We start from the raw sequence: 24,796 nt of genomic DNA, 5'->3' as shown, positions 1-24,796 counted from the left end.
AGCTTAATAACACCTGTAGATCCTTCTCAGTATGATATTTTAGAAAAAATTTAATAATAGCTTTTATTTTCAAAATACATACAAAGATAGTTTTCACCACTCACCCTTGCAAAACCTGCATTCCAAATTTTTCTCCTTTCCTTCCCTCTAGTCCCCTCCCCTAGACAGGAAGTAATCCAATATAGGTTAAACATGTGTAATTCTTCTAAACATATCTACTGTACCAACTAGCTATCTTTTCCCCATCCTTTGTCTTCTCAACTAATTACAATATTCCAAAATCCCAAAGCATGTATTCGGGAGTGGAGGCAAGTGTCTGCTTCTTCACCAATCGCTTCCCTAGAACCTTTAGAAAGCAAATTCATCTGGCAAAATAAGATTGGTCCAAGATGGATCCTTTCCTGTAAAAAAGGGAAATCTGGGAAGTCATCTTTTGTATTACCAATTCTTCCTCTTTCTCTTCCCCCTCACTTTAGCCTCATCAATCAAATGCAGGCTTGAAGATTTGTAGCATCCTCTGTCTCCCGTTAGCCAGAGGCCTCAGGGAGCTGTAAAAAATATCTTTCAATCAATTTCATTTGGATTCACAAGTTTGGTTCATGGCCTTTCTCCTTTTCCTTTTTTAATGTGAATATTGATTTATCACAAAATGACTCAAGGGGAGAAGCATTTGTCACTAGGTAAAGGAATTAAAATGGGAACTTATACAACCCAATTTCAGAAGAAACTGAATAGGCCATTAATAAACTTCCAAATAAAAAAAATCCCACTAGGACCAGATGGATTCACAAGTAAATTCTATCAAACATTCAAAGGATAATTAATTACTTCTATAAATTGATGAAGAATGAAATGAAAAGTACTAGGAGAACAATTTTTATGATACAACAACACTATAAAAATGAATAACTTTGAAAGTTGTGAGAACAATGACTATTAGTAGTTCTGGTGGAACCAGAGGTAAAAAATACTATGTGTTACATAGAAGTGATGGATTTAGGATAAAGAAGGGAACTTTTGGGCTTAGCCATTGAGAGAATTTCTTTTGCTTGACTATGAGTAGTTGTTAAAGAAATTTGTTTTTCTTGTATTTTTTTTTTCAATGGGATAGAAGATAGAAAGAGAAGAATATAGATTTCTATTCATTTTTTTAAAAAGAAAAAGAGGTAGAGTTTTGTTACATGTGTGAAATGTTGCCAGTAGTTTCAGATGAGGTCACTCTATTATTAGTTTCACTTAATTGTTTTATTTCCTTATAAAATAGAGGTAATCTGTAATGTTTATGATACAAAAACAAAGGAACACAATAAAACTTTTAAAAAGCATAGATAGGAAAGCTTTGTTGATTCTCTTTTTCATTTAAGAAAAAAATTCTGTAAATTCAGCAAATTGGCATGATGCTTAGAGTGCTAAATTTGGAATTCAAAGAATACCTAGATTGGAAATAACATCTCAGACTCTAGCTTGGTGACCCTGAACAAATCCGCTAAGCCCCATAAGCCTCTCACTTTCTTTATTTGTAAAATGCAAATGATCACAGAATTATCGTGAGGATTAAATAAGATAATAAAAGGTGTCCCAAAATTCTTAATGCAGTTCTACGTTATTAAAACTGTACTATCTTAAAACTGCATTAAGATTTGTAGAATACTCTATGACATATTGCAAATTTTAAGCACTATATAAAGTCAGCTAGATGTTGCTGTGAATGTGTGACACTGGGCAAGGCACTTAACTCTGTTTGCCTCAGTTTTTTCATCTATAAAATAAACTAGAGGAGGAAATGGCAAATCCCTCCATTATCTTTTCCAAGAAACCTTTAAATGAAGTCGCAAAAAAGTTGTACAAGACTAAAAAAAAAACAAAAAAAAAAAAAAACTCTACTAAATAATAATATTAGCAATAGTTATTTGAATATCCCAACTGAAATGCTTGAATAACAACAGTATAAAATTAGCTATTATTAAAATACATCATTATTTCACAAAGCCCCAGCCAATTAAACTAAAATCTCTTCAGTAAGCATGTATTCCCTAGAACTAAAGGGTACCCCTCTGAAGCTAGAAAGATATAATTTTAGAAAATCTTAAGTACTTCTTCATAGTGTAATATCAGAAAAAGTGAGGTGAGCAGAGATTGTTTTTAATTTTTTATGTGGAGAGTTTAAGTGGAGAATGGGACTAGAGTCCAAAGCACTGGGTGCAGATAAACAGAGGTAGAGAGTTTATATAAAGTTTTTAGTTAAATATGGCTTGTAAACAGAATGCATAACCTGAGTATACAATTTTATTCTAACATATTGCAGCTTTATGGGAAACAAAGGCAGATAAAGCGGGGCAAAGACACTGGGAAGATGGACAAGCCATAATTCCAGGAAAGGTTTATAACGGAAACCTGAAAGATTAGGGGTCAAAATAAGAAAGTTAAGGACAGGAGACAGCAAGGTGTGGGGCAATACTCAAAAAGAGTGGGAATTATCCTAGCAAGGATAGAGATAAGGCACCTGGATGCTTATGATCCAATGATATGTATAGGGGGGTCAGAGCTTCAAGGTTTTCCTGGAGTCTTTTTTAGACTCAATTTTCCTGGTCCTAATTACAAGGAAGGGGTGTGTGTATAGTTATGGCTTATTATCTAGAGCTCATAGTGGCTAGCAAACTTTTGGAACATGATAATAAGATGATTCAGGAGTAAAAAGTACAGTTTCAAGAAAATTTATATTAATTTATGAAAGACTGATTCACTACAGGTTATTAAGAGAAATAGGGGTGGGGAATGTCCTTAGCCTTTTGAAGTTGCTTCAGTAAGAATGTGTTTTCTCACAATAGTTTTTGGTTGTGACTATTAAACAAAAATTATTGCTCTGAGTAAATCATCAATCTGATCAAAGATAGTATGTTTCATATAGCTGATGGAAAAACCAATGTTCTGGACACTTTAGCCTGTTGCATTCTTAACTCCTCATGGTAGGGCTTTATAGTTGCATCATTAATGAGTGCATAAAATTGGATCTTGTCCAAAACTTTTTTTGTGTGTGTATCTTTTTTTTTCCCCTGAGGCAATTGGGGTTAAGTTTCACATAGCTAGGAAGTGGTAAGTGTCTGAAGCTGGATTTGAACTCAGGTTCTCTTGACTTCAGGGTCTTGGGGTCTATCCACTGCACCATTTAGCTGTCCCAATTATATCTTTTTGGAAAGAGTTTTTGGAGTAGTCCCATTTATAAATTAATTGCACCTAAGGTGGTGGTTTTTTTTTTTTTTTTTTTTTTTTTTTTACCAGAAGTAGCTTTGTTCTGCTGAATAAGGAATGGGTTTATAAGGGAATTAACCCCTAAGTTGCTGCTACATGCCTTTGACTAATATATGGCTCCAGAATCCATTGTCTAGCCACATGTGCTTAATGAAAACATAATGGTTCAGTTTTCTTAAAACAATTGTACAATCTATATGAACTAATCTGAGAGGGAAAATAAGCTGATCTGTCCACAAAACTAAGCTGGCACCACTTGGGAACGGGCAGTTCTGTCTACCTAGCATCACTGTATTATCCTTGAGATGAGTTAATTAGAGTATCATTCTTTGTTCCTTCTCTCTCCATTGCCCAATGGATAATAGATAAAAGTAATTTTGCCACAAAAATTATCCTTGAGTAAACAGACTGACTCACCTACATAACAACAATAGTATGTGTTCCATGCCTACTATGTGTCAGATACTGGAAATATAAACAAACAAAAATTGTTTAAGGCACAACCTTTGCCCTCAAGGTGCCCATGATCTAAGAGGGGAAATAGGACACAAATGCAAATAAGTAGCACGTAAGGTAGGATGTAGTAGAAGAACAAAGGACATCCCCATTAAGAACTCAGGGAAAATTTCAAGAAGGAAATTTCTTTCAGTAGGGGAAATCAGAGAAGGCTTCATGAAAGAGGTGACCTCTCCATTGGGCTTTAAAGAAAGAGAAAGATTTCCTTCAACATAAAGAAGATCCAACTCACTTCCAGTTGATCAATGATGGACAGAAATAACTACACCCAGAGAAGGAACACTGGGAAGCGAATGTAAATTGTTAGCACTACTGTCTATCTACCCAGGTTACTTATACCTTCGGAAGCTAATGATTAATGTGCAACAAGAAAATGGTATTTACACACATATATTGTATCTAGGTTATATTGTAACACATGTAAAATGTATGGGATTACCTGCCATCGGGGGGAGGGAGTGGAGGGAGGGAGGGGATAATTTGGAAAAATGAATTAAAAAAAAAAAAAAAAAAAAAAGAAAATCCCAAATGAGGTAACAGAGAGTTAAACATGACTAAATCTTTGAAATGACTAAAAAAAAAAAAAAGAAAGAAAGAAAGATTTCAACAGGTAGAGATGAGGTAGGAGTCTCTTCTCTGCATGGGGGAATTCCTTAACTAAATGTGTGGAGACAAAAGAATTGCCTTTTAATTGCTTATTAGCCTGCACAAATGCAGGAGCATCTATAAGAGAGGAAGGAAACAAGTACTTACTAAGCTCTTAATAATTATCTATTATTATTATTATTATCATATGTTATCATTTACTTGCTATGCACTAGGCACTGCATTAAGCTCTTTACAAATACTATCTCATTTGATCTTCACAACTCCAAAAGATAGGTGTTATAATAATACCCATTTTATAGATGAAGAAACTGAGATAGAGGTGAATGACTTGCCCAAGATGTCGCAGCTAATAAGTATCTAAGGAAAGATTTGACCTCAGTTCTCCTTGACTTCAGACACAATGTTCTAACCACTGCACCATCTAGCAGCAAGATAATCACTTATTTGACAAAAAAAGACCTAGCATTTCTAAGTGCCTGACAAGTGATTATATAAGATGCTAATTTTTTTTTAAGAAACTGTCACCTTCTCCAGCATAAATGACCATTTTAAAAGCAGAGGATCTGTCAAAATGCCAGTTTAGTTCTGATCATCATTCCCCACTCATTTTGCTTAGCTTTCATTAGTAAGCTTGGATTCTGTCTGCACTCTGGAACTGTGTTTGGGTTGCCACCTTATGACTTTAGGCAAATCATTTAATTTTCTGGGTTTCAGTTTCCTCATCTGTAAAATGCTGGCCAGTTTGGGAATAGGGGTGGGTGGGAGAATTGGACTAGATGACTCCTTCAAGTTTTGGATCAAGAATTTTATAATTGTCTACCTATGATATCACCCATCTGTTTTCCTGACTCTCTGACCCATCCAATCTGTTAAAGTAATCTAGGGGAGGTTAGTCATGATCAGTTTTTTTTTTTTTTTAAATTGTGCTCTATTTGATCTGCCCCAATCTGGAGCAACTGTCTCTGAGAAAGATGACCTTGCCTACTAGGCCTTAAGATCCAATAGTCAGGATCTCACAGTCCTTTGGGTTTAGGATAAGATACCCACATAGAACTCTCCCCCAGCACACACAGAAGAAGCCTTTTTCAGTCCTCCTTAATCTGAGTGCCTTCCTCTGAGATGACTCTCAATTTATCCTATCTATAGCTTGTTCATACATAGTTTTTTGCATGTTGTCTCCACCATTAGACTGTGAACTCCTTGAAATCATCCAGTGTTTTGTTTTGTTTTGTTTTGTTTGCTTTTCTTTGCATCTCCATCATTTAGCAGAAGTTGTTTGTCCTTTATTCTCAAAGAGGACCAGGTCATTAGGGAGGTGATTCCATGACCTGCAAGTGAATTGGATTTAAGGAAGGCTGCGAATCATTTACTGGTCACCTGAATCATTTACTCCTCCACAGCCATCTGGGTCTGATGGCTAGATAGAGATCAGGACGTCTGGAGATGACCCTGGATGCAGGGGGAGACCTTGGCCTTTCAAAAATCCTCAATAGGTCTTAGTTTGACAGAGACAGTACCCATGCAGTGATTAAGGGAAGTGGCAACTGAGGCAAAGAATCTCCACTTTTGCCTAGTCCAAAAAAGAAAAAGAAAATCTAAATAAATAAATCTGGGAGGGAAAGACCCTCAGGGTTTCTAGCCAAAGCAGAAATGATTGCTGTTTACATTCAATCTGAGTCAATCAAGACCCAAACACTGACCAAATGGGATTTGATCTAGTGCCTATTGGTGGCCAATGAGAATCATAGATTCTGACACAGAGTAAGAAATTTCTTACTCTCTATGGACCAATAATTAATAAATGTCAAATGACTGACACACTCATGTCATCCAGACATAACACAGACCATAGACCCCTAAGACATTTCCTGTGAGGTAGTACATGAATACAAATCAGAAGTTTTGCAATCTGAAGGCCCATTTCTGCCATTCATCAACCATGTAACTATGAGCAAATTGATTCTCTTCTGAGCCCAAGTTTCCTCATCTGCAAAATGAGGTTGATAATATAATTGGTTAACTATTAATCTCACAGGATTTTCATGAGAAATGCATTTCATGAGCCTAATTGGACCCCTCCCATCCTCAAGTCTCTCCTCATTTTGGTCCTCCAAACTGCTGCAAAAATGATTTTCCTTTAGGGTAGAACTGACAAAGTCACTTCTTTACTCAATAAATTCTAGTGGCTCCCCATTACTCCTATAGTAAAACATAGACTTTATTTAATTTTTAAAGCCCTTCACAACTCTGTCCCATTTTATCTTTCTGGCTTAATTATACCCTGATAATGCTCCTATATTCAATGATCCAGCTAAACTGGCTTCTTTGCTTCTCTCAGATAACATTCCATTCATCATCTCCACACTTTTGTACTGGTTTTCCCTCAGGTCTGCCATTCATTGCCTCCTTACCTGTGCTCTATAAAATACCCTTCCTCAAGCACCACCTTCTAGTGAAACCTTTCTTGATCCCCTCCACTGAGGATTAAACTTCTTTGTATTTATTTTATTTATTTATTTTCTTTGCATAAATTCTATATATACTTGTATGTGTCTTTCTTATAACCCCCCATTAGAGTATAAGATCCTTTCCAATAAGGACTACCTCGTTCATTATATTTACATCTAGCAGAGTACCTGAAACATAGTAGGCATTTAACAAACATTTGCTGATTGAAAAGCAAAATTCTTAAGACAAATAGGCATAGTCAGGTAAAACAAATTCCTATATTGGCCATGTCTGAAAAAGTTTATATATTTCTGTATATTTAATCCTTCTCTTCCAGGAGGTAGACAGAATTCTTTACTATCAGACCTCTGGAACTGTAGTTGTGATTACATTAATGAGAGTTCTTGGAAAAGGAAGAAGAGAAGAAAGGAAAGAAAAAAATCTTGTAAATTGAAAAAAAAAATTAAAAGCAAATACTGTTTCGACTAATAAGCCTTAGTACACTATGCAGAGGGGTTGCTGTGCCAAAGGAGCTAGCAGACATAAACATTTGCTGAGTCCAGTACATTACATTTGACAGACTTGTAGCAGGTAAAAGATGAATTGGCTGGTAAAAACAAAGTTTCAATTTTCTGAGCATATCAGTTTATTGAACAATGCATGACAATTGCCTAAAAATTGGGACCTCAGCTTACAGCTAGATACTGAATACAGGAAGAGACAGATTTTTATACATTAAAAGCAATCACAAAAAGCCAATAAAAAGGAAACAATACAATATTAGGTAATCTGATTTCTAATTGGATGAAAGATTAGGGACTTTCTAAATTGGGAGGAGCATGAACAAGTAAAATTCCCTGAAATCAGAAAAGGAAGTGTCCCACTACACATTGTCTATAAGAAACATGGAAACAATAACTTATTAATCAGTATGGGGGCAATTTTCAGATAACACATATGAGCTGTTTAAGATGTATAATTGTGAGAAAACTCCTTATAAAAATCTTTGAATCTGACCAGATTTTTGGTCAGCATAATCCTGAGTGAAAGGTCTCTAAAAAGCAGGTAGAAGCAGTCCAGTTTTCCAATTACACAGGGCTAGGTTCAAACAATGAAATAAAGTTGTCTTTTAATTACCACAATTAAATAAAGTTTTCTCTAATAAGACAAAAATTGTACTAAACCCACAACTGAATAGAAAGGGAACTGAGCTACCTCCAGAATTGGATCACAAGATGAAGTCAGTGTGGTGATTAATTCCCTCAATAAATCACTTACTGTACGAATCCCCTCAATTCCCTCAGGTTGAAGCAAGATGGACAGAATAGCACATGAATTAGCCAAAGGCAACAGAAAGCTGAAGAAGCTGAGAGATGTAGAAATGGAAGGGGCTGTCTAGTCTAACTCCTTCATTTCACTGAGGAAGAAACTGAGACCCAAAATAAGGCCCATCAGGTTGTGATTTGCCTAAGGTCACTAAGCATTAGAAATAGGATTTGAAAACAGGTCTTCTAAATCCATAGACAATATTATTTTGACTTTACCCTCTACCCAGCAAGGGAATATTAATAATTTGCTCAGAAGCTATATTCCAGACCTGAGGTCCTATCAAGGTCTTTTGACTCATGAACCTTAGAGAGCCAGCCAAATCTGCTAAGCCATGTGGTTCTTAAAAGCTAGACAACCTTTTCTAACCTGATTTTGAAGAAATCTAGGGTATGATATAAAATACAGTTTAGGAGTGTAAAAATAGGAAATCTATGTAGCTTGCTTCTTTCCTACATCAGAGAATTCTCTTGCTCTCTGTTGACCAATGACCATATTCATTTATATTCAAACAGTGTTCAGAGTAGCCACATGGTTTACTAAACATTGCAAAATTGCATTAAAACTGTCAGATATTCCCATCTTATGCAATATTTTGCCCAAGTTCATTACAAATTAAACCTTCTATCAAGTCCTCCCAGCTTTCCAGGAAAAATCTGAAAGTCATATATCTAGTGCTTCAAAGCTTAAACAGAAAGGAAAGAACAGAAAGGGTGAAGGTTCATCTTCCTATGGCCCTACTCAGCATTCCCCCATGTTGCATAGTAGCTGACTGCCTTTGGTGCTCACCTCAGGAGTGACACCATACAAATTCTCTGCTAGTTGCTGCCTTTCCATTTCAAGTAAAGTTATCTTACTTAATTCTCCCACGCACTTTCCCAAGCCAAAGGAGAAGCTCAGGCTGTGCCACTTGGGAAGCTGATCCTTGGTCCCAAGGCCCACTATTATTTGATGGGATTCAAGCTTCAGATTTCCCTGGAATCTGAATTCTTCTCTCCTGTACCTTCTTCTATCTTACCTTTTTCTCTTCTTGTTCCTTCTTCTTTTTTTTTTCCCCCTGAGGATGGGGTTAAGTGACTTGCCCAGGGTCACACAGCTAGGAAGTGTTAAGTGTCTGAGACCAAATTTGAACTCGGGTCCTCCTGAATTCAAGGCTGGTGCTTTATCCACTGTGCCACCTAGCTGCCCCCTTCTTGTTCCTTCTTTACCTTCTCAATCTTCCTCTGACCCAACCAAATTAAAGGACAGATGAAATTCTCAAGAATTGAAATGGCAGAGGGGAAAGGGATCAACTTGTGGCCCTGGCATAATCAATTTTATCCACCTCTTGATCTCTACCACAGCTTTATCTCAGCAAACACCCTAATAGTTCTACTGCAAGTTTACTTTTTCTGAGAATTCCCCCTCTGCTCATCCTAAGGACCCCTCTGGCTCCCTGAAAAAAAAAAGCATTGTAAATCCCTTACATATAGATAATGATGCTGAGATGAAAAAAGGATAAAGGACTTCCCCAATATATAGTTAATGTGAGATCTAGGAGGTAACTTCCACATACTTAATATTGCATTTTTTTTATTTAAGACTACTCTTGTTGAAACCTTGAACCTGTTACCTGGATGCAAATAATGAAAGAGAAATAGAAAAAACACAGATTGATTTTCCCTGGGGCTCATACCCCTCTGGATTTGGTTCTACCTTTTTCTCTTCTTGTTCCTTCTTTACCTTCTCAATCTTCCTCTGACCCAACCAAATTAAAGGACAGATGAAATTCTCAAGAATTGAAATGGCAGAGGGGAAAGGGATCAACTTGTGGCCCTGGCATAATCAATTTTATCCATCTCTTGATCTCTACCACAGCTTTATCTCAACATTGAATTTTTGTCCTTAATCTTTGTTTAGATTTCTTTTGGCATTTTAATAATACATTGGCACATAAGAGTCAATTTCCAAAATTAAAAGTATTATCTTTTTCCCTGATTACTCTATTTTTGTCAGTGATTCTATTGCATATTCCTGCCTTTTTGATTCCCTATGTAATTGACTTCTTTAACTATAGGACTTTAAATGTATCCTTATTAATTTTATTCTATTAGATTAGATACTTTCCCCCAGTTCACTGCAGGATGCAACATGCAATGGTGAAAATTTAAGTGAGTCAGAATTGAGTTTGAATTTCAGCTCTACCACTAAGCAATTGTAGTTGCAAATCATTTAATCTATTAAAGCTCCAGTTTTCTCTACTGTGAAATATTAAATTTTGTAACCTTGTCTCTGAATTTCAATGTCAAATTTGAATTGATAAAAATATTAATGAACTTAGATTTAAGGCCAGATTCCATTTGAGATCTCTTTTTGTGCTGAAATTGACCTTTCTTATTTCCTTATGGTATAACTTGTTCCTTTATATTTCATCCATATGAGAAGCAGTTTGGTCATACAGTGAATAGAGTGCTGCATTTGGAGTTGGAAATATCTGACTTCAAATCCTGACGCAGACAATTATTAGCCACATCACCCTGGGAAAGTCACTTAACCTTTCTTAGCCTCAGTTTCCTCATATGTAAAATGAGGATAAGAAGAATACTCTCCTGACAGGATTTTTGTGTTACCTCAAATGAGATAATACATATATTATATATTAAAAACATGCATGTGTATAGCTCTACTTTATACAACTTCACATAAATTCTAGTATAATTATTACATTAAACAAAAAAAGTGTCATAGACTTTGTTGAAATTCAGATATACTATGTCGTCATTCCCTATTTTATTAGTAAAGAAATCTTATCAAAAAAGGAAATGAAGTTAATATGGAATGTTTTGTTCTTGATGAAGTGATTTCCAATTCCCCTTGCTCACAAAATATTAAGGGGTCAATGTGAAGCTCAATAACGGATAGCTTGGAGGTTCAAACTTATTCATCCATCCATTCATCCATCCATCTGCACATCTGTCCGCCCATCCATCTACCCATCCATCTATCTATCCATCATCTATCTTCCTCCCTCCCTCCTTTCTTTCTTTTGTTCTTTCTTTCTTTCTTTCTTTCTTTCTTTCTTTCTTTCTTTCTTTCTTTCTTTCTTTCTTTCTTTCTAACTTCTAAGACAGTGAGGGAGTATGTGAAACAATTAAAGAGAGAGGTATGATCTTAATATATAGCAGGGCTTCTCTTTTTTTAATAGTATTTTATTTTCTAAATACATTGAAAGATGGTTTTCAATATTTATTTTTGTAAAACCCTGTGTTCCAAATTTTTCTCTCTCCCTCCCTTATTTTCCCTCTCTCTAAGACACCAAATAATCTGATATAGGTCAAATATGTATAATACTTTTAAACATATTTCCATGTTTGTCATATTGTACAAGAAAAATTAGGCCAAAAGGGAAAAAACCATGAGAAAGAAAAAAAAAACAAATGAAAAGTGAAAATACTATGCTTCTATTCACATTCAGTCTCCATAATTCTCTCACTGGTTGCATATAGCATTTTTCATCCCAAGTCTATTGGAATTGCTTTGAATTGCTGCATTGTTGCAAAGAGCAAGTTCACCATAATTGATCATTACACAATCTTGCTGTTAACTATGTACAATATTCTCTCGTTTCTGCTCACTTCACTCAGTATCTGTATATTTAAGTCTTTGCAGGCTTTTTGGAAATTAGCCTACAGGCTACAGATTTATAACAAGGCTTCTTAAACTTTTTCCACTTGCAACTCCTTTTGTTCAAGAATTTTTTACGTGATCATGGATACACACACACACACACACACACACACACACACAATAGGCATAAAAGTCAAACATTTACTGATAATAAATAATAATTTTGCAATCCCCATATTTGGTTACATAAGCCCATCATGGAGTTTCGACCTTCAGTTTAAGCTTTGATATACAGCACTTTCATTATGTAATACTTTAAATAAATTTCCTAGCCTAAAGAATAGAAAATGTGTAACACACAATATAGAGATCACTGGGTTTGGAATCAAATAACCTAGGTCTGATTTCCCATTCTTCCATTAATGACCACGACAAATCAATGAATGACTCTCTCTGGACCTCAGTTTCTGGCCCATTAGTAATTGGAGTTAATGGAGATAATAAAACTAGCCTTATTTACTACACAGGGAATCTAGAACCATCTTCTATTAACCTGATCTATATCTTGCCATTGGACCATATGGTTCTGAAAGATAAAGTAAGGCAGGTGACCTTGCATAGCCCTCCCTCACCTAAATCCAGTTCATTTTGCATGTCATGGCAACACCTTTCTGATGTCATGGTTCATTGAGAATGAAGGACAAAAACAACAATCACAACAGCAACCACAACAACCTCACATGGCTGTTGCAAGAAAATGTTATGTAAAGTGCACTAGAATGATTAACTATGGTTATAATTAATGGTTAATAGCATCATGTAGGGCATAGAATGCTAGAAAGAATGTCAGGAAGAAATCTCAGTTCAAATCCTTTTTCTGACATTTGCTAGTTGTATATTGGGGCATATCCGTTAAACTCTCTGAATCTCAGGCAAGTCTGTAAAATGTATTTATTAAATTATAAATGGATTTGCCTCATTAAAGAGAATTCTTATATAGAAGAAATCAAAGATGTTTGAAGTGTCTATAATTTTTTGAAGAATTATTAGCAACTACAGCAAGGATTTGCCTAATTATAATTGAAATATGTTGAATGCTTTGAAAATTATTAGAAAGCTATAGGCTATTTGGATTCTGAATATGGACAAATATGAATGATTATTGCTACTCAAACAACAACAAAAACAACACACTCCAAAATTATGTTTGCAAAGTCTTGAGTTCCCAAACATTTAAAATGTCAGCTTTTGCCTATGTCAATTAAAGCACAAATTCAGGAACAAGAGCATTCTCATCTAGAAAAGAAATCTGGGTAAATTCATCACAATGATTCTCTTAAGGCAAGAGGTTCCCTCCTCCTGTTCAACTAGAAACAAAATCCTGCTCTCCAGTTTGTTGCTAAGATTGGACATTCTACACACAGCCTTGAATTCCATGAAGCTGTCCCTGATGGTCTTGTCCTGTTTCAGAACCAAGGACAGAATGTTGAAGAGGGTAAATACATCTTCATGATGCTGCCTGGGAGAGCATCTGTGTCTCTTTTAACTGGAACCCAGAGGAAAACAAAAAGCTATTTGAACGAGCTTAAGATAAAACTAGTACATATGGAGATTTGTGTTTTGTTTTTAAGTTTGTCATCATTCCTTATGTTTTGTTTTCCTTTCACATTCATTTCTAAATATAAAAAGAGAATAAAAGCAGGTCAACAATCTATATACCTTTTGCTAATTTTATTAAAAAGAGTGAGAAAATTAAAAATAGGAAAATAAAAATGAATAAATTATAATAATATACAACACAATATAATAACTAATATTTATAGTGTTTACTACTTGCCAGAAACCAGGATAAGCATTTAAAATTCTCACTTAATCCACACAACAATCTCAACAGGCAAGTGCTATTATTATCCACAATTTTTTTTTTTTTTTACAGATGAAGGAATTGCAGCAAAGTGACTTGTCCAGGTTCACACAGCTAGTATATGTCTGAGTTGAAGTTACTAAAAGCAGTTTGGGAAAACAAATCAAAATGTTAGCTGAATCTGATAGTATATACAATATTCTATACTTATAGTACACATCTGTGCAATGAACGAAGGGAGGTCTATTTTCTTCATAGGAACTATTCAGAAAATACCTGATGTTTCTTTTCAGTTTAAAATGTCAACTTAGAGAAAAAATAGACTCTTTTAAAAATATTGTTACTATAAACAATTTTAAAACAAATCTCAATTAACCATTAACTAAACTAAATGGAGGAAATCTTCAGCCTAAATGTCCAAATAGGAACTTTTTACATCTTAATCAGAAAATAAGGAAAAATAAGTGATACTCTACTGAACAGTAAGTCATAGAGTTTTAGTAGTCAGTATGGAGATGGGTTTGAATTCTGACTCCAACACTTATTTAATTATATGACCCTGAATAAATATTTAACTTTTTCTGAGTCCCAATTTTCTCATCTATAAGTTGAGAATAATAATAATAATTTCTCTTCTGACAAGACAATTGGGGTTAAGTGACTTGACCAGGGTCACACTGCTAATAAGAGTCAAATATCTGAGATTGGATTTGAAGTCAGTGCCAGTACTCTATCCACCGTAACATCTACCTGCCTCTATTGACCTAGACTTATTATTTTATTACTATAGGCAAATTCTAGCTAAATATAATGAATTTTTCTCACTAATTATGAGAGTTTGGCCCAGGGTGTAGCAGTCACAATGACAAGGAGGCATAGAAGGAAGGTGACTGGGTAAATCATTGTTGGGAGTCTAGGGTCAGCACATAGTTGATATTGAACATTTTTTCAGTCATGTCTGACTCTCCATGATTCCATTTGGGATTTTCTTGGCAAAAATACTGGAATATTTTCTTTTCCAGTTCATTTTACAAATGATAAAACTGGGGCAAACAGGATTAAAAACTTGGCCAGTCACACAGCTAGTAATTTCTGAGGCCAGATTTGGTCTTCCTAACTCTAGCCCTGAACTCCATGTTAGGCACTTAATAAATAAATGCTTTTGAATTCACTTGTTTCCAGTAAAGTAACTTTCTTTACATATACAGATCATCACCTCCCCTGTAAATCATAGTTTTTATGAATAGCAGGAGGTACTGAGAAGTTAGATGGCTTAACCAGGGCCACACTCTCAACATGTATCAGAGATTAGGGATGGTGGGGCACACTTGTAACATCTCATGATGGGAAGTCTGAGGCTGAGGATCACTTTGAGTTCAAGCTACCACAGGGCTGAATGCAGAGTCTAGAACTAATATGATGAGCCACTGGAAGTGAAGTGTCCAGAAAGTTGTCTAAGAAACTCAAACCAGCCTACATCAGAAACAGAGCAGGCCAAAATCTCTGTGGAAACCGCCATTGGGGTTGGGTGTATTAGTCTATACTTGACTCTATACTTCCAATCTGGAAGAATATAAGTAAATCCAATCTTCTTCCTACTTCCTGAAAAGCATCAGAGATGGCTTGAATGTAGTTCTTCCTGATTTCAATGCCCATTCTTTATGTAGTATGTTGGGTTGCTTCTCCCCTTCATTATCTATGTAAAGATAAGAGTTGTTTGAGTCAATCATTTAGAGACAGCTAAGTAGCATAGTAGGTAGAGCATTGATGTTGGAATTATGAAGGCCCCTGAGTTCATATCAAGCCTCAGACACTACTCTGGGAATGTCACAATTTCCTGTTTGCCTCAGTTTTCTCAACTGTAAAATGGAAATGATAATATCACTTTCCCTGCAAAGTTGTTTTGAGGAGCAAATAAAATAATATTTGTAAAGTTACAGACACACAATAGGTGCTAAATAAATGCTTCTTCCCTTCCATATCCCCTCCCAATTCAATTACTAAATCTCACTTAAAGTAACTAATAAAACAGTTTAGCCCTTTATTGGGTCAGGCTCAAATTTTACTTCCATATAACCTACTCTTATTTCCTCCTCTGATTTCCTATAACATTCTCTATTGTCCTATTCACACTGATATTTACTTATTCTCTCTAATTTTGGGGTTATGATGTCTTCATTACCAATGTATACCTATTAATTACCCAGTGCCACTGCAAGTTCTTCAAAGGCAGGGAACAAGCCCATGAAAATGTCTGTATCCACTGGAGCACCCCAAGCCTGGCTCTAGTCCCAGAGAATATCATTAATAAATATTTGTTTTACATAAGTGAATGAATGGATGGATGAATAAATAAATATTTGTTGTAGATGAACAAAAGTGTAACTTAAAACTGCAAAATTCTCCTTATCATTATTTGATCATGGGAAAAATGTGGAGGGAAAGTTCAAATGAGATCTATGAAATATTTTTATGTTTCACTTATTCCAGTGATTTCTCTTCCTTCTTATCATGAATCATCAAGAATTTAAGGTATATGGTAACAAAGTTCTCTTTCTCCTTTCCACCAAGGATCAGTAAGTAGAAGAGTCATTTTTCCCTTTCATTCCAATTTCTATTCCAAAAAGTTTGAACACAGGTGTAAGAAGCACTTGACACTGCTGAACTCAACCTGTTTTCTGTTATTTCTCAATTATCAGGTTTTCCACCTTGAATAAATCTCTGCTCCTTGGGGAAAGAGTCTTTATTATTCTCTGCCTCAACCTATGTCTTCATCATGGACATCATTAGTCAAATCCTTATTAGGCATCTACAATGTACCCAGGTATTGGGATACATATTGAGAGGAAAATATTGATAATTTCCAGACTACAGAGCCAGAGCGCTATTTACTATACTATCTGTCTGGCCATTCCCCTCCCTTTCACACTCTTAAAAATTATTTTGTTTATGTGGGCTAAAGACAATGATATTTACTATATTCAAAATTAAAACAGATTTTTAAATTATCTAATTAAAATACCAATAAACCCATTACATGTCAAAATAAAATATTTTTGTGATAAAAACTATATTTTTCAAACAAAAATGTAATAAGAATGGTGTTGTTTTACATATTTTTGCAAATCTCTTTAAGGCCTAGCTTAATAGAAGATAGCTGTATTCTCCTATTTGCTTTTGCATTCAATCTTTCCTGTTATGCTATGGTAGACAGGTGACATAGTGGATAGAAAAAACATTGGGTTTAAAGTCAGAGAACCTAAGTCCAAATCCAGCTTCCCACTTGCTAGTTATGTGACCTTGGACATTTAAGCTTCTATTTGCCTCAATTTCCCCATCTTTACTATGGGGATACCAATAGCATCAATCTCTCACTATTACTGGGAGAATTAAATGCAATTATATTTCACCTCAAGGATCCAATGAAAGGGTAAGAGACAATCCAGGAATCCGTGGACCACAATTTGAGAAGTGATATTTTAGGAGACAGTTACTAGTAAGAAGTTCACTTTGTCTTACTTATGACTTGTCCAAGTTACATAGGTAATATATGACACACCCAGGACTTAACCACAATTCTACTAACTCTAAGCCCAGGATGCTTTCCATCATTTCTTGAGATTTCCTGTTATATCTTAACAGAAGATTGAGCACAGAGTAGGTACTTGGGAAGTCCTTACAGATTGATGCTCCTTTGTAGAGCCTGGCCCTGTTAGTTTTGACAAGATAGGAGGGTTTAAATGACTGAGCTTTATTCATCATCATTCATCAAGGAGAGATAAAGTGCACATCACAATTTCAAAAAGATAAACCCATTAAAAAAAAGATGGATTTTTTTTTTAAAGAAATCATGTCAAAACTCAAATCATTTCAAATACTATCACCTGTCATTTCCCAAGTTACTTGATAAAAAAGATACTGACAAATCCATCATGATGACATTAATAAAAAAAAAAACTCCAGGTATGCAAGGAATTAATGCCTATTATGGACTGTTAGGATTCCTCACACTCCACATAGACAGGCATGAGAGAATACATGAAGTCATCTTCCTTAAATCCTTTGATGCTCTCTGTGCTCAAAACTTCAGGCAGTTCGAAGCATGGGTCAGTACATAGGACTTCCCCAGAGGGCATAGAACACAAGGGAATCAGAGCTATATAGGAGAAGCCACCCAGAAACAATAGTCCCTGAGGGATATATGTTCTAATAAAAGGTGGTCTCATCTGGTGCTCTCTCTCTTTCTAAGACAGTTAGCTCTACAACTATCCCAGAAGGTCTGATCCTTTCTGTTTTTGTTTCCTGCCTGCAGACATCCCAGAATAGTAGAAAGAATAGTATATTCCTAAAGTCTATGGCCTAAAGATGCTTCTTGCCAATGCCATAGCTCAGCTTCCCTGACTTCCTAAATGTGGTCATACTTGTGTTATTTATAAGTTATATTTCCACAAGTTGGTTTTCATCATTAAATGATGTGACAAAAATTTTTCAATTGAGACATTCAAATCTCCCTACCTCAAAAAAATTAGATTTGTAGCCATACTAGGAGCAGAAACGTGTTGTTTGCTGTGAAAAGTGGTTTATTCAAATAGATCTTGGCTATTAAAAATCAGTTTAACACTATACACAGAAATTTTGTGTCATGTCTTTGTAAAGCCACCTAAAAAGACAAGTACTCAGAAATTGGGATTCTTATCTGTTAAAGACTGTGCCTAAGTGAAGGGGTACGTCGATTCTTTGAGAGCCTCCACAGCTGTGGATTGTAACACTTGAAGGAGTTGCAAAGCAGCCTTTGCTGATGCAGGAGTTCCTTGTCCATTGGGAATGAAATAAATTGGAGGCAAAAGGGAAGAGGAACAAGGTCAGACAATGCAAGTGCCTCTCAGTCTCCTTGTATCATCATCATCCTCTCCCATGAAGAGATCCATTATACAGATCTGAGTTAGACCTTCAGCACTGGCAGGTGGCTCCGTATCACAGCACTTCTCATTGACTCTTTTCCACATCAGCAGTGCTCTATAGAGATGATATTATTGATCTGGATGAAAGATGTGTGTGTAGTATATGATCAGTTACTTAATAAAATAACGTTTCTGTCTAGCCTACTTTTCTTTTCTAGTGCTACCCATCATTGGACTAGAAATTCATTGTGAATAGAAATTCTTTCATTCTTTTTATACTTGTACTCCCACAATCTTACACAATAGTACCTAATATGTTTTTGGTGTTATTCACTTGTTTTCAGTCGTGTCCAACTCTCTGTGACCCCATTTGGGATTTTCTTAGTAGAAACACTGGAGTGGTTTGACATTTTTTTTTCCTTAGCTCATTTTACAGATGAGGAAACTGAGGCAAGAAAAAGATTAAGTGACTTGCCCAGGATCACATAGCTAGTAAATGTCTGAGATCAGATTTGAACTCAGGAAGATGATTCTTCTTGACTCTAAGCCCAGCAATCTATCCACTGAGTCACTAACACATAGTGGGAACTTAATAAATTCTTGTTGATTGATTGGTTGCTCTGGAAGTCAAATGCCATTAAAAAAAAAAAAAGCATTTATCACTAAGTATATGGGACAAGACTTCAATTGGATTTATGTTGTCATCAATGCAGTCACTGCTTCCAATGGTATAACTCATCCCTATCTTTACATCCTATGTAACTTTTTTTAATCTATAAAAAATCTTTAAGAAAATAATCTATATGCATGTAGTCACCAGAGACTGATCCCATCTGGTAATTAGGACCAGGTGCTGTCAGTAAAATAGTCATGGCTTAGAATGTTAAGCATACCATCCAACACAAGAAGGGAGAAACAGCAAATTCTTTTTGGTTCTCAGGGAACTGATTGCCTTTTTCTTTAGCTTCCTCAGGCTCTCTAGCTAAGTTACGTACCCAAAGTCATACAAACTGGGACCCAGACATTTGGTCCTCAACTCCCACAATCCCTCAATCTGTTTCTTGCATACTCACTTCCTCACCATATTGGGGGGGGGGTGGGTTTAGGAGCCTAGATATTGTTAGAAGAACTTTGCATACAGTGTTATGCAATCTAGGCAAATCTGTCTGTAGTTTTCTTTTTGTGCTACATTTTCCAAATAAAAAGCCAAAGAATTAAAAAGGACATGACACATGTCCTACACAAAATCTAAATGGAAGAGGGATTCCTTATGTGGTCAAGAAAGACAATTACTATGACTATAATTTGTTTATTTGGGAAAATTTCAAATTGGTAGAAATTTAACAGAGATTTTGTTGATTGATACAAGTAAGAAAATATCTCCCCATGTGGCTCAAATCTCATGCAGAAAAATGATACTAATGAGTTTTAGGACATATATAACCATAACATATTTGTATTGTGCTTTATAGTTTTCAAAGCAGTTTCCATACATGGTCTCATTAAATGCCTGTAACAACCTTTCGAGATAAATTATAAAGCACAGATTACAGTAAATTGTAAAGTTTCATACTTTCACTCCAGTTCATTTCACTCATTCTACATAAGCACTAATTTATTAAGTGCTGACCTGTGAAAAGCGCTGTCCTAGGTGCTAAGAATACTAAGATACAAAGAAAGCAAGTCCCTGCCTTATAGCAACTCATATTTTCATTAAAGGAACAAATTATAACCTGGCTCCTACACAAGCTGGATGGAGAGTTAGGGATGAAGAGAAAAAGATTTTTGAAGCCAGAAATTTGTAGGGAAAGTGGCTTCTCAACACACCCCTGATTTCCAGTTTGCTTTTCTAGTATATTTAGAAGCTTTCCTCATATGTGAGATTGGGATCTTTTTCTTGATCTGAGCTGAGATCTTACTTTATACTAATCTAAAAAATTGAATGCATGTGTATATTTTCTGGTATATTCTAATCTGTTTAATTTTATTCCCTTCAAGATTGTGTCTTTCTATCTCACATAAGCTAAAAATACATCAGCTACTCATGGGCTTGATTGATTGACTTGGCTCTCCTTAGGCCACTTGGTGGCCCCAACTTCTGGGAATTCAAGGACCTTACAACCCACAAAGAAGGAAAAGCATAATCATAAATAAACACAGAATGAGGGAGAGTAATATAAATGTAAAAAAAGAGACTTGGACAAAGTGCTAAAAGAAAACTGAAGAGGAGATCATTTTCACCTGGGGAGGGGAAGTACAAAATCAAAAAAGGCTTAATAAAGGAAATAAGACTTAAATTATTACTATTACTAGCTAGCATTAATGTAATGCTTTAAAGTTTGCAAAAGCCCTTTAAAATATTGTTTCATTTTATTTACAACTCTCAGAGGTATGTGCTATTTTCATACCCATTTTACAGATGAGGAAATTGAGTCAGAGAAAATTTAATTGTCACACAGATAATAAAATGTCTGAGATCAAATTTGAACTTAGGGTTCCCTGACAAGTTTATCATTCTAAACATTGAAGCAACCAGCTAGCTGCCTTCTAGTTGAACCTAAAGGAAAGAGGGTCTTCCAATATACTGTGATGAACCAAAAGTTTAAAGGATGCTGTTGTTATTTGTCCTGGATTCTTTAGAGGACCAGGACATCAAAGAAGTGACACCATGGATTTAAATGAAAGTAAAGCAGGCTCTGTAAAGTCACCAGCCTTACTTTCTCCTCCAGAGATATCTGGATTCAGTGGCATGATATAAATCAGGTCAAATGGAGATGGCCTTGAATACAGTGGAAGACCTTGACCTTTTTAAGTTAAGATCTTTACCAGATCTCAAGTTGACTGAAGCAATGTCCATTCACTGATTAAGGCTAGGTAAGAATTAAGGCAAAGAATGGCCTCTTTTATCAATTCAAAAAAAGGAATCAGTCTGGAATGGGAAGCCTCTTAGGGTTTCTGTTTCAAAACAGAAACAATTGTTATTTACATTGACTCTAAGTCAATCAAGGACCAAACTATGACCAAGCAGGGCTTGGCCTGGAACCTATTCAGGGAGAAAGTAATTTATTTCAGGCACAGGGGATTCTACAGGAGATGGAAATAAGGCAGAATAAAGATGGGAAAGAAATCCAGTTTGACCTTTGGAGTGAATTTTGGAATCAGAGAACCTAGGTCAGGCTCTGCCTTTAAAAATCCTAGGAGAAATGACCCCACTGTACCAAATCTGGTCCCACCAGATAATTCAAATGAAAAAAAAGATTGCATAGCTATGACATTTAAGCCTTCTTTATACAAAATAATTCTTGACAGGCAAAAATTGTTAGAGATGACTTTTGAGGCTACCCTACTGGTATAATACAATATAATACAACATCCTTAAGATATATAAAGTAAGACATCAAAAATCTTCGATTTTGCTCATCTATTCCCTATATCTAGAATGCTTTTTCCTTGTTCCCATCTCTGCCAGTAAAATTTCAACCAATCTTCCAAAACTCAGCCCAAATGTTCCCCTCTCCATGAAACCTTCTTTGGTACTCCCAATCGGTAACCACTTAAATCCAACTCACTTGCATATCATATTATCACCTCCTTGATGTTATGGTCCTCTGAGAACAAAGGACAAATGACAAACAATAACTTCCTTTAAACAATCTACTTATCACAGTATATTGGAAGACCCTCTCTTCTTTAGGTTTAGAGGATAAGTAGTTGGTTCAGTGTTTAGAATGCTAGACCTACAGAGAAATCTAAATTCAAATTTGACCTCAGATAATTTATACACACATACACACATTTTATATACACATAATGACAACAAACAACAGTATCCCCCCTACCAACCATAAGTTCTATATGGGCATTGATCATTTCTTATTGGCTTTAGTATTTGCCCTCTTGCTTAGGACTGCACTCTTAATATAATAAGCATTTAATAAAACTTTATTGGATTCAACTGAATTAGATTCTACTGCCACTTACTGGCCTTGTGACCTCTGGCAAGTCAATTTTCAGTTTCTTCTTCACCTGTAAAGTGAGGGGATTGTTTGAACTACACTCGGGTGAGTAGCACAGAAGGTATAAATGGATATGAAGACAGAGAATAGAGTTTGACTCTCCTTAGATACTGAAAGCAAGCCTTTTGCCTTTCTTTGTATAACCAGAGTATACAAAGTATACTGTACCTGACACATAGTAGCAATTTAATAAATGTTTATTGACTAACTCACTGATACTTACTAGTTGTGTAATTCTGGGCAAATCACTAACCCTCTCTCACCTTCAATTTCCTCATCTGTGAAATGGAATAATATCTCCAGTCTATTTCACAAGGCTGTTGAAAAGTGTAAACTGCTCAGCAAACTTTAAAGCACTATTTAAATGCTAGCTATTTTCACTCTTGGAGCAATGAGGTAATGAATGCAGTGAATGCCTGAAATCAGAAATCAGAAAGACAAATTTGACCACAGATACTATGTAACCCCAAATGGGCAAGTCACTTCACCCCTACTAGCATAAAATTGGAGAAAGAAGTGGCAAACCAGTGCAGTATCTTTGCAGTGTCTTTGCAAAGAAAACTTACAGTCACAAAAAACCAGACAAGACTGAACAGCAAAAAGCTATTATTTAACAATATTGACTTCCCTCTTTTTTACTTTGTGTATCTTTGCTAACTTTCTATTTATTCTGTAAATGTTTTTATATTCTGTATGTATTCTGCACATATTTTTATGTTCTTGTCTCCCCCTTCAGGGGCTGAATTCCCTACAAGTAAGGTTTGTTGTTGTTTTCTAATTTGCAACCCCAATATCTAGCACATAGTGGGTCTTTAATAAGATTTGTTGACTGAATCTTAAGAATTAGGAAGAACACAAGGAACCCTTGCTATAACACTGCTAACCAGTTTCACGTATCTTATTTCATCCTTACAAAAATCCCAATAAGCAAGTGTAATTGCTGTCCCCATTTAACAGAGAAATTAAATTCGTTGGTCAGGTACACAAATAGCTGATGCTAGATTTGAACTCAGTTCTCGATAGAGAACCAGCCCTGAATTCAGGAGGACCCGAGTTCAAATCTGATCTCAGACACTTAACACTTCCTAGGTGTGTGACCCTGGGCAAGTCATTTAACCCCAATTGCCTCAGGAAAAAAAAAAAGTGAACTCAGCTCTCCCTAATTCCTCGTACAATGCTCTAACCACTGTACCATCCAGTTTCTTCAGCCTAAAATAGAAAAGATCTTAGATATTATTTATTAGATATTATTTCATCTACAACTTGTCTTGATGAATTCTTGCAGCTCCAATATTCCATGGTCTTTGTCCCAACTATCTACAGTCTAAGGTGTTTTTCCCCAATTCTGGAAAATCTAGGATCCTAATTCCTTTCAAATTTAATCCCTTTCTGCTCTTCGTGCGCCTCCCCTCCCCCGCCTCAGGCCAGGCAAGGATGCAAAACGGAAGGGGGAAGAATGGAGAAAACACTAGAAAACAACAAACCAAAATGCTGGAAGAACCCAGTAGAGCCAAGCAAGACGTTGCACCTGGAATTAGACACATTCACTATGAAAAAATAAAAGCAAAATGCTCTAAAGCAACTCCAAGGCCCCAGCGAGGATCGAACTCGCGACCCCTGGTTTACAAGACCAGTGCTCTAACCACTGAGCTATGGAGCCAGTACCTAGACTGTTTTGCACGACACGTGAAGACGTGCGTGTCATCGCTGCCTGTTTCCAGGTGCCCAGCTGTTTCTTGGGAATTAAACTGACCCGTGGGAAAAGCTTTGGTTAGATTGTGCGTGTAACGTGCACGCGCCAGAAGGTCCTGTCTCCTTGACAACCACCCCCTTCGTCCCACGCAGAGACGCAATCTGCTCGCCCTGGTCCTGGCCCACCTCAGAGCCCTCCTTCAGCGGCATCCTCCTCTGCCTCTCCCCCGGGGAGAACGCACTGAGGAGACTTTGCACCCGGCGGGGATGTATGGCGGCCACGCGGTGGCGCTGCAGCACCACCCTGAGCAAGTCCGCGCGCTGTTCTGTTATTGGTCTAAGCGGTTCTGACTCTGCCTTCTCCCGTTCTCGGGACACCCGCGCTTTCTGTCCGTGATCCGGCCTTCCCACGGGACAGAGGAGGAGGCTGTCGGGCTTCGTGTGACCACCGCCACCTTCCCTGCGGGAACACAGATTGCTCAGAGGTGATCCAGCCCAACTCCCGATGTTACAGATGAGGCAGACAGCTTAAGTGACTGGTCGTGAGCACACTACTGGGAGTGTCACTC

At 36.3% G+C, this 24,796-nt stretch overlaps 1 non-coding gene across 1 annotated transcript; it reads right to left on the bottom strand.

The window, feature by feature from the left end:
- Positions 1-24,122: 24,122 nt before the first annotated feature.
- On the bottom strand, positions 24,123-24,195 carry TRNAT-UGU (transfer RNA threonine (anticodon UGU)). The gene has a single exon. It is a non-coding gene; the product is annotated as a tRNA-Thr (tRNA).
- Positions 24,196-24,796: the final 601 nt, after the last annotated feature.

Source organism: Sminthopsis crassicaudata, chromosome 2, assembly GCF_048593235.1.
Source record: "Sminthopsis crassicaudata isolate SCR6 chromosome 2, ASM4859323v1, whole genome shotgun sequence".
NCBI lineage: Eukaryota > Metazoa > Chordata > Mammalia > Dasyuromorphia > Dasyuridae > Sminthopsis > Sminthopsis crassicaudata.
Note: the sequence above shows the minus strand (reverse complement) of the source record. Positions and strands in the feature narration are given on the sequence as shown.